This window comes from Ipomoea triloba, chromosome 7 (genome assembly GCF_003576645.1).
Source record: "Ipomoea triloba cultivar NCNSP0323 chromosome 7, ASM357664v1".
NCBI classification, from domain to species: Eukaryota; Viridiplantae; Streptophyta; class Magnoliopsida; order Solanales; family Convolvulaceae; genus Ipomoea; species Ipomoea triloba.
This window is the reverse complement of record NC_044922.1, coordinates 4,358,020-4,372,861: the sequence shown is the minus strand read 5'-3', so window position 1 is coordinate 4,372,861 and position 14,842 is coordinate 4,358,020.

Sequence of the window (14,842 nt, the reverse complement as noted above, 5' to 3'; positions counted from 1 at the left end):
TTTTTTTTTTTTTTTTTTTTTTTTTTTTTTTTTTTTTTTTTTTTTTTTTTTTTTTTTTTTTTTTTTGCGTTCGGAAAGATATGTCCGAATGGATAAAGCGTGATTCTTGTATCTCATGTGCCTACAATAATATTGGTGAATGTACATTTTATTATAATCAAAACAAGTAGACATTGAATAGAAAAATGTTGATGTTACAAATTTTATGTGGGTGTCTCATTATATAATCTTTTATATGTATTATATATCCATATATTAATTGATTGACTTTATTATAAATTAATTGAATGAATGCATTATTTAAAATATTTCAAATTCAAAACAATGTAAAATTAGTATTTTTAATTATTATTTTCCCATAGGGGTAGAGAGTAGGAACTCAAATCAACTATTGAAGTCAATGTCATAGTTGTCAACTGAATGGAATTATTCTCAAACAAAATCTTAGGAATATCTGTTCATATCTTCCTCCATATCTATTTTATTTATATCATAGATTATATAGATCTTGATTGAGTACTTGATTTTAACTATTTAAAGTCAACAGTGTAATTTAATTCTTATATATATATATATAGTTAAGTTCCAGTGCGGTCATGTCTTAACGTGCGGCTGGTGCGCCATCACCATTAGTTATGCAAAAAAATAAAGCACCAATAATGTTAGAAAACACATAATAAAAAAAATGCATTAAATGCACCACAAAACGCTTCACACATCACAAAAAATGCAACATACCTCACCAGTTATGTGTACGTAATGGTGTGTTTTGCGGTGATACGTATTTAATAGTGCATTTTTTAGTACCATTGGTGCATTTCTTTGTTGTGCGTTTCCTAACACTACTGTCATTAAAAGTTCGCACATGAACTTAAGTTTTCATTTAATTTGTTATACGCACACTATAATGGTTTTCATAACACAGGATTTGAATAATTTTCCGTTGATAAATACTCCGTAAATGAATTAATAATCGGCCCATATACAAATACATGGCAAATTATTGCATGGACCATGGTCCACACAGCTGTGTGGACCAAAAATAAAAAGTACAAAATTACTGTAGGTACATTATTTGATAGTATATATCAAATAATGTACTTTCAGTACAAAAATAATGTACCTTAAAATAATGTGCCTACAGTACAAAAATAATGTATCTTCAGTACAAAAATAATGTACTTTTTATTTTTGGTCCACACAGCTGTGTGGACCATGGTCCATGCAATAATGATGGCAAATACATAAACCTTTGGTAATGGGCCATAAGCAGATACTTTTGGTCTCCAACTAAGCAGCCAGCCCAATGGGCCAAGCATAAGGCTTTCCATAATGGAAATAGAAATATTTGCTAATCGTAGTAGGGTAAATTACTAAATTATATCGTGTACCCTGTGAATAGTGATCCACCTTATAAAGTATACTAGTTTTATACGCGCATTGCGCGTATGGCTTAATGCCCAATGTTTATATTTAAATAAATATTTGAAATTATATCAATGCAAGTTATATAGGAGAAGTTTATACATGGGTAATTGAATGTCGAATTTTTTTGTGTAAATATCTAACTCAAAGTATATGAATCCAAGATAATATAGAAAATTCATCATAATTATTACTAAAATAAATGTTTGCAACCTTGTAAAATCGATAGTCTAAATATTTGGTCTAAAAATGATAGTCTAAATAAATACTACTTTTCATTTGAATTTTTCTAAGTGTTCTTAATTCTCTTTTGAGTAACATTGTCATTGTCTTCATCTTTACTATTTGTTCTCTTCCTTTTTGTTGGTAGTGTGTTATTTGCAATTCGGTTATTGTTGGTAGCATAGATGACAACGTCATGCAATGAGATTATGATATAGGAGCTATGGACTTTCCTTTAGGTGTTCTGCTTGGGGTTTATTTGTTCAACCATTATTGTTGAATGAGTTATTGTGGATAAAGAAATCCCTAGTTTAAGAAAAAAGATTAAATAAATTAATAAAAATTTGAAAATTTAAAATATTATATATTCCAAAGATATTAAAAGGTAGTTTTTCGCTTCAATTTGCTGGATAATGGGTTTATTTGAGTACTTTCATTGTCAACAAATCCCCCAAGTAGTTAATATGATTGGTTTCAAATTATTCTTTTTAATTTTTTTCATGGTATTAAAGAAATACATATGTATCATTTTTTGGTGTAACTACTAATTTATTTAATTAAATAACAGTAAAATAGAGCGATTCCGCTTCAATTTGTTGGGTTATTTGTGTACTCTCTTTGTCAACCAATCCCCAAGTAGTTAATATAATTAGCTTCAAATTATTTTAAATTTTTTTTTCATAGTATTAATAAAATACTTGGTAAATAAATATATAACATTATTTTGTACTATAACTTTGATATTTAATTACAAGATATTGTAAAAATAAGATAATGGACAATGTAATGAATATCAATTGATAAATTTGAATGTAAAGAATATTTGCATGAGAGAAAATAAAGGCAATATAACTAATAAAATTATTTCTCTTATTTAATTTAATTTTTTGATAATGAATAATTTTTTCAAATAAAGGTATTGTAGACACATAATTCTAAATTAAAGAAATGCATATGTATCATTTTTTGTTGTAGCTACTAATTTATTTAATTTAATAAGAGTAAATAGAGTGAGAAACTTAATTAATTATGTCAAATTTGATTGAGATGAGGTTCGAACCTAAGATCTTTCTTATAGAAATTAATGGGTAAGTTAAAAGTTGACGGAATACTAACGGAGAAGAGAATATTTAACGGAAAACTTAACGGATAATCATAAAAGTAAGGTTAAATTATGTAATCTCTATTAATAATATTAATCTAAATTATCTTAACCATCTATTTGATTAAATAATTCATCTGAACCATCCATTTGATTAAATAATTTGACCGCCATTTTTTCTACCCATTTTAGGCCTAACTCTCTTTGGCTCTTATTAGTATAGTAGATTTTGATACAATTTTATTTTTAGTTGATTTATTGTATTTTTATATGTATTCATTTTAGTATATTGTAGGTTCAGTAAACATAACATAGGATCAATTTTATAATTATTACAAACTTAAATTTGCAATATTTATACAAAAAATCCCACTCTTGTTCTTCCTATTTTCTAGCAACTCTTAACCGTTGATCTACTTAAATGGAGGGATCATATCAGTCATCAATTTTTTTATTTTTTTATTATTTTTTTTACATATGAGCCTATTTTCACCTCAATCATCTCCTATACTGCTATACATATAAACCAAGTACTCAAGATAGTTAATACTAGAGAGTGCCTTTAGGAATGACATGTTGTACTCCATGTGATGGTAATATTGTTTATCGGATATATTTTATGTATTAGTAAACAAAGACAATTGTATTGTAATGGTTTGTGTGTAAAAAAGAGCGTGTCCCCCTATTGCTACATGAGGTCTACCTTTACTGTAACATTTACAATAATGATAACAACAACCTCCTAATAATTGACCATGTCATCCATAACTCCTATTTTTGATGAGGTGGTGCTCTTAATGCGTGGGCTCTTGTAACTTTTCAAATTGTTCTCTACTCTTGACTGTTGTACGTTTGACTGTTTTAATGGGTTAGACGCATCGAATTGAATTCAGTACCTTGTCTAATGATACCCTCACCATGTATAATGAATAAACCATTAATACTATTTTTGAGAATACAAAATGACAACAAATAATAAAATATGTTTATTATTAATTTTATTTTATTTTCGACTTAATCTATAAACCAAGGATGTTGAGTTTGGTAATATCAAATTTCAGCTTCTAATTGGAATCTATTAAATATCAAGTTCCAAACTTAATGGACAAACAATTTTTATTTTCTCCAAAATTTGGACAACTCTATCCCAATAGTGGGTTTATATGCTATTTACGGGCTTTATTTGGTGCTGTATTTCAAATTGGATTTGATTGGCCTTTTCTACTAAGCATCAATGTTTATATTATCTTAACATATTCCATCTTATATTATAAATCTTGATCAAAAAAATATTTATATTATGTATTCACAATTAACATATTATACAGTTATTATAAGAAAACTAATATAAAATAATTCTTTAGTTCAAACTTAATTATGATTTAATTCAAAAGAACGAAACCTTAAAATACTTGATATTTAGTTACACAAAACAATCAATTAAAGCGTAGCTAGCACAAAATGTATTACAAATAAGATTTGAATGAAATTAATTATTTTAATGATAGTGAAAAATATATTAGAAAAAAATATAAAGAATATCAAGTTGAATTCTTGATCCAAAATATAATAAGGAAATAAAAGAAAAAAAATGAATAGAAGAGGACAAAAGAGATAAATTTTATTTTTTTCTGATTTGATTTAATATATTTGTTTTTATATTTGTATCCATTTTGATTTCGACTTTCGAATTCGTCGTCATTGACAACTTTAATTTGACTTACTGTTTTGCTGATTTATTTGGTGTATATCTTTCTCTTAAAAGATTTAGAAAATTTTAAAAATTCAATTTTACTCCCTAGATTATTTACATTTGATTATTTTGACCCCCTATTATTTTTAAAGTTATAAATGTCATCTAAAAATAATTAGATGCATATAAATCAAAATTACATTTTTCTTATAAAATATTTAAAAATCCATTAAAGAATTTCCTAAACAATTTTCTATTATTAGAACATGCGAGAATATATAACATTTTTTTTTTGCCAAGGAACTTGTACTCAGATGAAATGTAGTGACTCTCCTATTGACTCTTTGTACTTCAACATGTTGATAAAGTATAGATTAACATATACTACAATGTAATAACGTCAGTTATATTTAAAAAAAAAACATTTTTTTAAAAGTTTTTTAGTTATGATACAATAGTCATTTTGGTACATGAGAATCGTAATCGGAATGCGAATCAAATACTTATAATGTTAATAGGTTTTGGTGAAAATATTTGGTAGTAAGGTGGAATTGTCAATATTGATGTTTGGTCACAATTGATCACAATTAGTATTAAGGTGTAATTAATACTATAATTAGTCAAGGGACTACGCATGCTACAGTCTCTAAAGCATTATAATAAGATGATTATTCTATTATGTTATGCCAAGATTATTAAACAATTCGAGATAAAAACGTTAAACATAGTACAAGTTTGGTACTATATATATAATTTATTTCGAAAATAGTAGTACGAAAACATCAAGGTTAGGGGCTCGATGCAAATCTACATTCCATTGGGCATTATAATATATTGTTAAAATAGCATTGTTAAAGTTCATTAATTAGATTTTGGCGGAAAGGAAAAAAAAATTGACACTAGGTAATGCATGTGGAGATATTTTAATCTTTTGTCTTGAATTTGAGTACATATTACTTCATATTTTATTTTACTTTTTACTTGACAACATGATCTCTTCCATTGATAAATAGCCAAAGGTTGTTCGTTAAATGAAACAACCATCGACTGTTTGTTAGTCATCGATTGTTTTTTGTTTTTATTTTTGTTTTTGTTTTCCTTTTCTTCTTAGGTTGTTCTTAATGGAGACAGTCATTAATAGTGGTCTTTTTTTTTTTAAAAAAAAATTTTAATATATTTTTTTTACAAAGAATTGTACTATTTAAAATTTTTTAAAAATAAAAATTACATAATTAAAACCGATATAAGTATCAAGAAGCCACATGTTAGCTTAGCCTAATCAACACCAAATCGGCGATAACCTGTTGAATATGCAATAACGTGACGTAATTGTACTAAGATTGTGCTTAATAGTTAATAATTAACACGGTCTAAAATTAATTTAAAGACTTAAGCTACTAGCTGGATTAATAGATAGAAATTATGAATTTTACTACTTTAATTTGTGTTGTTCCAAAAAGTGATTTAGATAGTCATGACTATAAAGTAGTAAAAACATAAGGAACAAAACGTTTGTTTGCACAATTCGGGGTAACCACCCCAACATTTGGGCAAGGCTCCTAAGTCAACAAAAACTCAATCCGCTATCACAATATCAAGCTCAATTTTACAAGAAGATTGATAACAACAATATAAAGAATCCACTTAGACTCATGTGAAACCCGAATAACGAGTAGTTGAATCTGCGTTGATAAGCTCCACCTTTATCTCGAGACTCCTCCTCAAACCTAACTACCGTGAAATCCCTTAGTGTGAGTTTCTTAGATGACTTTCTTTTCTGTTTAGCTCAGGGAGAGAGAAAGTATATGATCTAGTCAGAGTACGTTTTTTTTTTTTTTTCAATTTTTGGAATTGTGAGTTTAAATAGGACGTTAGTCCCACAAGTACTTTAGCTAAAAGATTTGGTTATAAGTAGACCCACCAAAATATTTTGACTTAAAGACATGTCTAGATCTTCAACTAATAGTCCACTGCTTCAAGCTATTTTTGACTGCATCCTTGTTACAACATCTATACCATAATAATAAGCTTCCTGTTGCAACTAACTTTCTCAGAATCTTATGCTCAAATCAAGTAACACCACACACTAGAATAGACATATTTTAAGGTACAAGGACTCCTTAGATGATTTATGTTAATAAAAAACCAACAACAAACTATATACAAATATAACATTTACAAATATGTATCATCGTAATCAATCCTTTTTATCTGAGTGTAGCCTTAAGCAACAAACATAGCTTTATTCCATGCTATATTACCTTGTTTATCAGTTTTATTTTTTGGAATATCCACTTTGGGTCAATAATATTCACTTAGTACAATGGTTTGGTTTGAAAGATCTTGAACTCGAGTGTTGAACAAGATGATAGTCTCGCCTTCCCTTATTCTAAGTTTCTCAAACATTGAATGAACCTGTTGCAATTTCGATTGTTTCACGGAGCTAGCACGTTTATAATCAGTCTAAAAAATTTCACAAGCCACTTTCAGTTTAGTGTAACTAATGACGAGCATGAATTGATGTTCCTCGAAGGAGCCCACGATGGTATTAAGAACCTTATTATTGTAATCGACTAATCAGTGAGAGTTATTTAAGCATCATTCCATTTGTGTTCAGGAATTAGTTTAGTAATTCCATCATGCTTAAATTTAGTGGGATGTGCCAATCTAGCTATATCATATCGCCATACACGCTCTCCTTGAGCCTGGAGATAGACCTTTATACATGTCTTCTAGTAGACATAATTCGTATGCACTAATAATGATGGTATTTTGTCACCGTCCATCTCGTTACAAGATCAAGAAACCAAGACCAACACACAAGAAACTCAAAATTACACAATTCACATAGAATTTGACTTATAGTTTAAGAACTTGCTCAATACCACATGAGATTGTGCTCAACGCAGTGCAATGCCAGTTTATAGACTTACTAATAACTAGATTAACATATAGAAATTATGCGTTATATTAGTTGTTGTTCCAGAAAATGATTCAGATAGTCAATATATATGCAAGAATGTAAAGAAATAAAAACACAAGGAATAACACATTTGTTTACGCAATTTAGAGTAACCGCACTCATATATCTACATGGCTCCTAGCTTGGTAGAGGCCCAATCGACTAAAATAATATCAAGTGCAAATTTACAAGAAGTAAGATAATAAATACCAATAATTGGGGTGTGTGAGTTTTTCTCACAACAAGTTTGTGTTTTTGGTTATTTATTCATTAATGCAAAAAGCCTTAATTAATAGTAATAAGATTTGATTGTTCTCTATTTTCTTTCCTTTTTCGGTCACATAAACTTGTAGGAAATGACAATTTTATCCTTGATTTTGACGGAGACTTAACAGAAAATGTAACAAAGAATTGAACTAATTTAGGTAACATTTTAGTACTTAGGAAACTAAATCGAGCAAAAAATTAAATAAAAAGCTTTTACAAATAAATAGCGATAGTCAAGGTAACCCAGCTGATATAATCTCCTCTCAAAAACTACACAAAATCCTCGATGAAAAATGCTCTTATTGGTCCATCCAATGCTCTCACAAACTTAATCAACTTTGTCTTCACAATTATTTGGAAGTGGCATGTGGAAGAAGGAAAAGTAGTTTGGGAGAACATGCATGCTAGGTTTTGATATCTTGGGTGTTGAGCAACCCTTTGTGGCTCGTACTTCAAACTCCACTAGGCAAGCTGCATTTGTCGTGTAACATGAAGCTGTCGGCTATGCCAAAATTTTGTGTGATCGAACAATGTAAGTAAAGGTATAAACAAACACAGTTCAAGGGCACTACACTCTAGGTTGAATGGTTGGTCAATAATTAAGTATAATATGATAATAACATGACAAATGTTGGTCCCCACTTTTGTTTTCTTTACTTCCTTTTATTTTTTATTTTTATTTTTTGAAAATAAAGCAGAATAACTTCATTAAATACTTGATAGTTCAGTAATATAATTAGGAGGGAAAAAAATCAATAACTCCCGACAAATAAAGAACCAGTAGCCTTTACAAGAAGAACATGAGCTGCGTGATTCGCTGACCGCTTGACATAGTAAACTGAAAAGTTTTCAATGTCCCTAGCAATGAGACGACATTGCTTAACAATAGAACCAATATACGAAAGATCCAAAGTACGGGAATTGAAAGTTAATACAAAATTTAAACAATTAGGGATAGTTTCTAGCAAAATGTTGTTGTAACCACAATCCTTAAGCCATGACATAGCTTCCTTAACTGCGTCTCCGCGAGAATAATAAAGGAGCATAATGAGTACGAAATTGAATTTTTCTTAAAGATTCAATTAAAATTATTTGATCAATTCAACTGAGTTATAACTTAATTTATTTTTATAGTCATAGAGTATCGGTTTGATTCTTACCTCGATCACCTAGATGAAGATATTGAACCGACCTTAGCTTGTTGTAGGCATCCCATACAAACATTAACTTTTTACGTGGTGGGATGACCACCCTATATTAAGTGAGTTTGAGGTGGCCCTTGATATCATGAAGAGGCCAGGCAATAGTCACTTCCATCTCAATTAGTGTTGAAGTCAATCACTGTTGGTCCTTCCAATTTTCAGCTACTATATGTACGATCCACCAATGCTCCATATTTGTATCGTACTGCACGTTTCTCACATTGTAAAAACAAATATAATTTAATATTATTCTCAAGATTATTGTATATGAATTACGGAGTACTAGGTAAATAAAAATTATCTGATAAATATAAAACGATCTGAGTATCTGAGTCTCGACTTAATTTTTTATAGATTCATGGTGATGCTTTTAAATTTGTTTTTTGTTTGTTTGTTTTTTTTTTTTTGCTAATAATCGTGCCGCATTTTGCTCTTGATTTCGACCCAAGTTTGTGATTTACGGAGTACTTGTTACTATACCAATTTCGTCATGTTCTGGTGAAACTTGAGAATTAAATGTTAATTATCATCTCATTAATACTAAAATTGTTCAATGCTTATATCTTCATAACATCGAAATGATTTTGCTTTAATAGGCGGATTTAATTACACAATCAAACAAGATACTCAAATCTTGTCCCCAAAATGCCTGCATGAACAACTCACTTGGTCACATTGGTGGAGTTTGGAAACAATGACCCGGGATCGAGTCTCATGAGTGACATTGTGGGAGCAACCTCTCAAAGTGAGGAGGCTCCTTGTGCACAGTAAGCAAATGTCTAACTTCTATAACTCTGTGTGAGAACAACCTCTCAAAGTGATGGGGGCTCCTTGTGCACATTAAGTAAATGTCCAGTCTCTGTATTCAGTTGAATTACCATGATTTACATCTTCCTAAATACTCTGTCGGGCCTTGAGGGGGGATTCAATATTTTGGGAACAAAATACTAAAATCTTTATTAAAATGTCTAAATGTGTTGGAAGGGTATCCAATGGACCATGATAATGAACTAGTTATGGAAGAAATCTATTCAAACATAGTAATTATATTTTAGCTCTCGCATTTCACAAGAATGATTTAGAATTAATGATAGAGGACTAAATTTAAAATTATTGACAAAATGCATGTAATAAGATTATTATTCAATAACTAAATTTTAAAATATCACAACATTCAAATGAGAAATTAACTCATTTAAAGAGTTTCAAAACAAATTTTTTTTTTAGAGTAAGAGTCAAATTATACGAACTCAACTTAGACTGAATCCAAACCAGTCTCACTATGGTAAGGATACTGGATGTAGGATGCCATGCACCAAAAAGCTTTTTTTAAAAAAGGTAACCCCAGCCAAATTAATTTGATAACTACAAGGTTTCAAGTTCAAATCCCCATGAGAGCTTTTTATTGGCCTTATTGGTTTGAACAGGTCAGTTATGAGTAATTTAGGCTGGTTTACCTTTTCTGTAATACTTTGTTCGTTAGGGTTACAAGACGGACTTCACTTAGAGATCACATGCACCTTTAAATATTGACTGCAAATTTTCCTGTAAATAAAAATAAAAATTAAAAAACTCTGATGAAGTATTTTTTTATTATTAAATATATTCTTGTAATAAAGTAATGGTTTTACGTGCTAGAATTTTCCTTGGAGGAATAATATAGAGTAGGCACATCCATTATGATAGCATTGATTATATTATCATATGGATGATATGGAAAACACTACATATGTGTGTCGTAACGTAATCCAAGCAATGGAGTTAGTAGTCACCACAACTCCAACTCCATAATTCATCATGTCCATCAATTCTTAATGGACAAGAATCCTTCCTTTACATATTTTTATATATACTTGTCACCCCTAAGTTCAAAAATATCTAAACGCATATTAGGTGTAAATAAGCTAGTGGCACTATGAATATTTGTCAGCAACTTGTTTGTTTGGAACTATTTTTACTTCACGCTTAAATTAACATAACTATTACATGATTAATATTTATAAACATTCTTCTTACAACTAGGTATCTCCTTTTTATTTTCTTTTTATTTTTGTTTTTTTTGTTTTTTTTTTTGTTTTTTTTTTGTTTTTTGAAACTGGTAAGTGTACACTTATCTTCTCGGGGGTAAAATATTGATTTACGTGAAAATACACATCTGCTACTTGAAGGTGTGCTCTGAGTGAAGCCCACCTTATAACTTTAGGACCATAAAAAGGTAAACCAACCTAAATTGCCTATAGCTATCCAAATTAAACCGATAATGTCAATAGACAACTCTCACAGAGAGTCGATCTTAGAATATTGCAATTGCTAAGCTAATTGTCTGACCAATATAATTCAATTAGGGTTGCCTCTATGTTGTACAACTTTTGTCATATGTCATGGTTTTATTGGGGTGTTATAGAGTGAATAAATCAAACTATGTCTCACTTTTTATTTTTATGAATCAAGGTAAAAAGTGAAATATGTGTAATAGTACCTTTTATTTAATTTGATTTTTTTTTATGGATGATGTTCTTATAAAGAAAATTAAAGCAAGGGATATTAGGAATATTATTGACAAATATGATCAGGCTTCTAAACAAAGCATAAACTATAGTAAATCAACCATGATATATATTGGAGGATAAGTGTGAGATTTAATCCTTCACGAAATTGTTGAAATTCTATTTTACGAGAAAAATTTAGGCTTATTAATTTTGGTGAACAAGTCTAAGAAATAAGTGCTCCAAGGTATCAGAGGCAAAGTCAGTACACTTTAAAATGAATAGTCTTATCGTAAACTACACAAGAAAGAAAGTTATAATAAAATCCGTAATTTAAGGGATTTTGGCATATCCTTGTGATTTGCTTCATCTTTTCTAATTCACTCACAATGAATTAGAGACGTTGATGGATCATTTCTGGTGAAAAAATAGTGCTAAAATTGAATATAATCCATAAAATTATATAAACCAAGGAAAGGTTAGGGATAACTTTGAATATAATTTCAAAGACCTAGTTAGTAAAGTAGGGATGATGGCTGGCAAACAACCCTTGGAGGCTCCTTTCCATGATTCTAAAAGCCAAAAATTATTCATCTTCATCCTATCTAGAAGCTAACTTGGGAACTAGACCATTATCCTACTTGTGAAGGTACTTATGATGGGAATGAAGTGTCATTAAGGTGTGAAAAAGATAGGCAATTATCAATGCACAAAATTTGTGGACTTATAACGCAATAGTTAGTGGACTCCACACCCTTTTATTTTTAAACATGTTTTATCAGTGTGATGTACGAAATAAATTATATTATTATGAATTTAAATAAAAATTTTAAAACATATAAATATGTCAAAATGTATAATATAATAATACATGCAGATGGACTTCTTTATATATATATATATATATATATATATATATATATATATATATATATATATATATATNTATATATATATATATATATATATATATATATATATATATATATATATATATATATATCACTGTTCAGGTAAGTCCGTACAAATGAGTCCAGGTGAGTAATTGTGCAACTGAAGTGCACAACTGCACCGTTGGTAAAATTTAAGTTATTGATTTTAAGCATTCAATGACTCAAATATGCCTACATGAACTCATGGAAAATGATGAACTTATTTGATCATGAGTCTATATATATATATATATATATATATATATATATATATATATATATATATATAGTGCGTCATTCATATCTCTCCACATTGAATAAGGTATAAAGTATGGCATAAAGGCTTATCAACTAAGACAACAACACTTGGAATCTAGAATTAGTTAAGAGAGAATTTTATGAAGATGATGCACCTATAATGCCCTTTGAATCTATAAATTCATATTGCAAGGTCAAAGGAGTTTAATGTTCATAATGCACACAATAATGTTTCTTTTTTCTTTCTTTCTTTTTAAGGCTGTATTTTTGCCAAGTAAGTCTTATGTAAAATCATTTTACGTGAGACGTGAGATATTATTTAGTTAAAAATGTAATATTTTTCTATGCACTCATAAAAATATTATATTTTTAATTTACACATCTCACAATGAGACGGTCTCATACAATATTTATTACTTTTTGTCACTACTTAAAAAAAACAACAAAATACCAATATATTTAGTAAAGGATTAAATTGTACAACTTAAATACATATAGATTTCAGTGTTTTGCCAACATAATTTTGTTGGCAAATTAAATACTTACATATTTTTTTTCGCTGATAGCTTTATTTTTTCTTGTACTGAACATATTAATTAAATTGATATTTACATTTCAAGACTAATTGAGCTGAGTTTTGATTGAATATATTTTAGGTAGCTCACCCGAAAACACGTAAGGTGTTACATTTAATTATTGTAACTAACCTATTGATCTGTTGTTTTAGAGTTATTATTAAATAGAAAAGCAACAAAGAAAAAAGTCCAATGCAACTAACCAATAGTAGTAGGTTTAAAGAAAGTAGAATTTGAAATAATGACATTCCAATGTGGTATGTCCACTTAAAGGGAACTCAATTAAAGAATGGATATGCTCACTCACAAAATTAAATTAAATTAAAATCAAATCAAATGAAAAAGCAAAACTATATATTGAAGGGCTCTATTCACAAGTGTGTTGTGGTCCCTGCCTTGGTCTGGTTGCCTTATGGCAAAAAATGAATGTGGCATGTTGTCAAATAGGTTGATGGGGATGTGCATGTCACTTCACACTCAAAAAAATGATGCCTCCACATAATGGCTCTAAATTTGTCAAATCACAAAAAAGTGTTGTAAACTTGCAATTTAAAAAATAAAATTAATAATTGCTGTGATATTTCATGAAAATAATTGCATGCACCTGTAGTCCTGTACATGCTAAATTAAAACAAAGGAGAAACAATCTGAAAGTACGACGAAATAAGTAGAGTATGATATTCATACCTAAAGGTCACAAGTTTGATTTTTGTTAATAACGTCTTAATCGAGTTGTTTTTCTATTTCAATTTACATTTCTTGTGTGATTTGCAGGGTATTATATAGAAGCGGAGTTTACTCAGTACACACTCTCGTATAGGGGTTTTGAATTGAATTTCCCTCATCATCCAAATCAAAAAGAAATAGTTACTCCGTATTTGAGGCTAATTTCTATTTTAGTCCTTTGACTATTTTCTTATTTTAAATTTTTAATTCTTAATTTAAAAAATAATTGAATTTACTACTTAGACTTTAAAAAGTTATCACCTTCAACTCTAATCAAGTACGGAGTATTGAATTTGGTACAAAACACGATCCTTTAAAGATAGGAAATATTAATTTTAAAGTTTGGTACTAATATAGTCCTTTAAGAGTATAGGATCGGACTTGTTTAGGAATGGAAAATATTTATCATTTATAATTTTTCAAAATAATTTATATTTTCATATGTAATGTTGATCATGATGGTAAGTAAACTTATGTATGATTTAATTTTGAAAATTTGAAACGTACTAAAAAATGTTTTTTATTTATGTTCTCTAATATATAAAATTTGGAAATAGTGTTCTCATTTATGCTTTATAATATATAAAATAATTTATTGAATAAATTTTTTTCTATATTTTAAAATTGAAAAGTTCTTTAGTTATTAAGACGATTCACATTCTTCAAAAGGATGCTAATTGTATTATGGCGTGACAGTTAGAAGTTATTATTTTAATTTTCTTTTTAAAATTTTCACCTATGAAAGCTTTTTAAATGTTACTTTTGCAGGTTTTTAGTAGCTTTAAGGTTTGCTTTGTTAAGTTTTTTTTTTAATAATAATAATAATAATAACAATATTATTATTATTATATTATATTTTGAAGATGAATTGAAATTTAAAAAAAAAAAGTTCAATTATAAATATTATGATGCGAAGTATAACAATACAATAAAGTAAAGTGATATAAAATTGCAGGTATAAAAATAGCCCTAGTAAGCCTATAATATATATA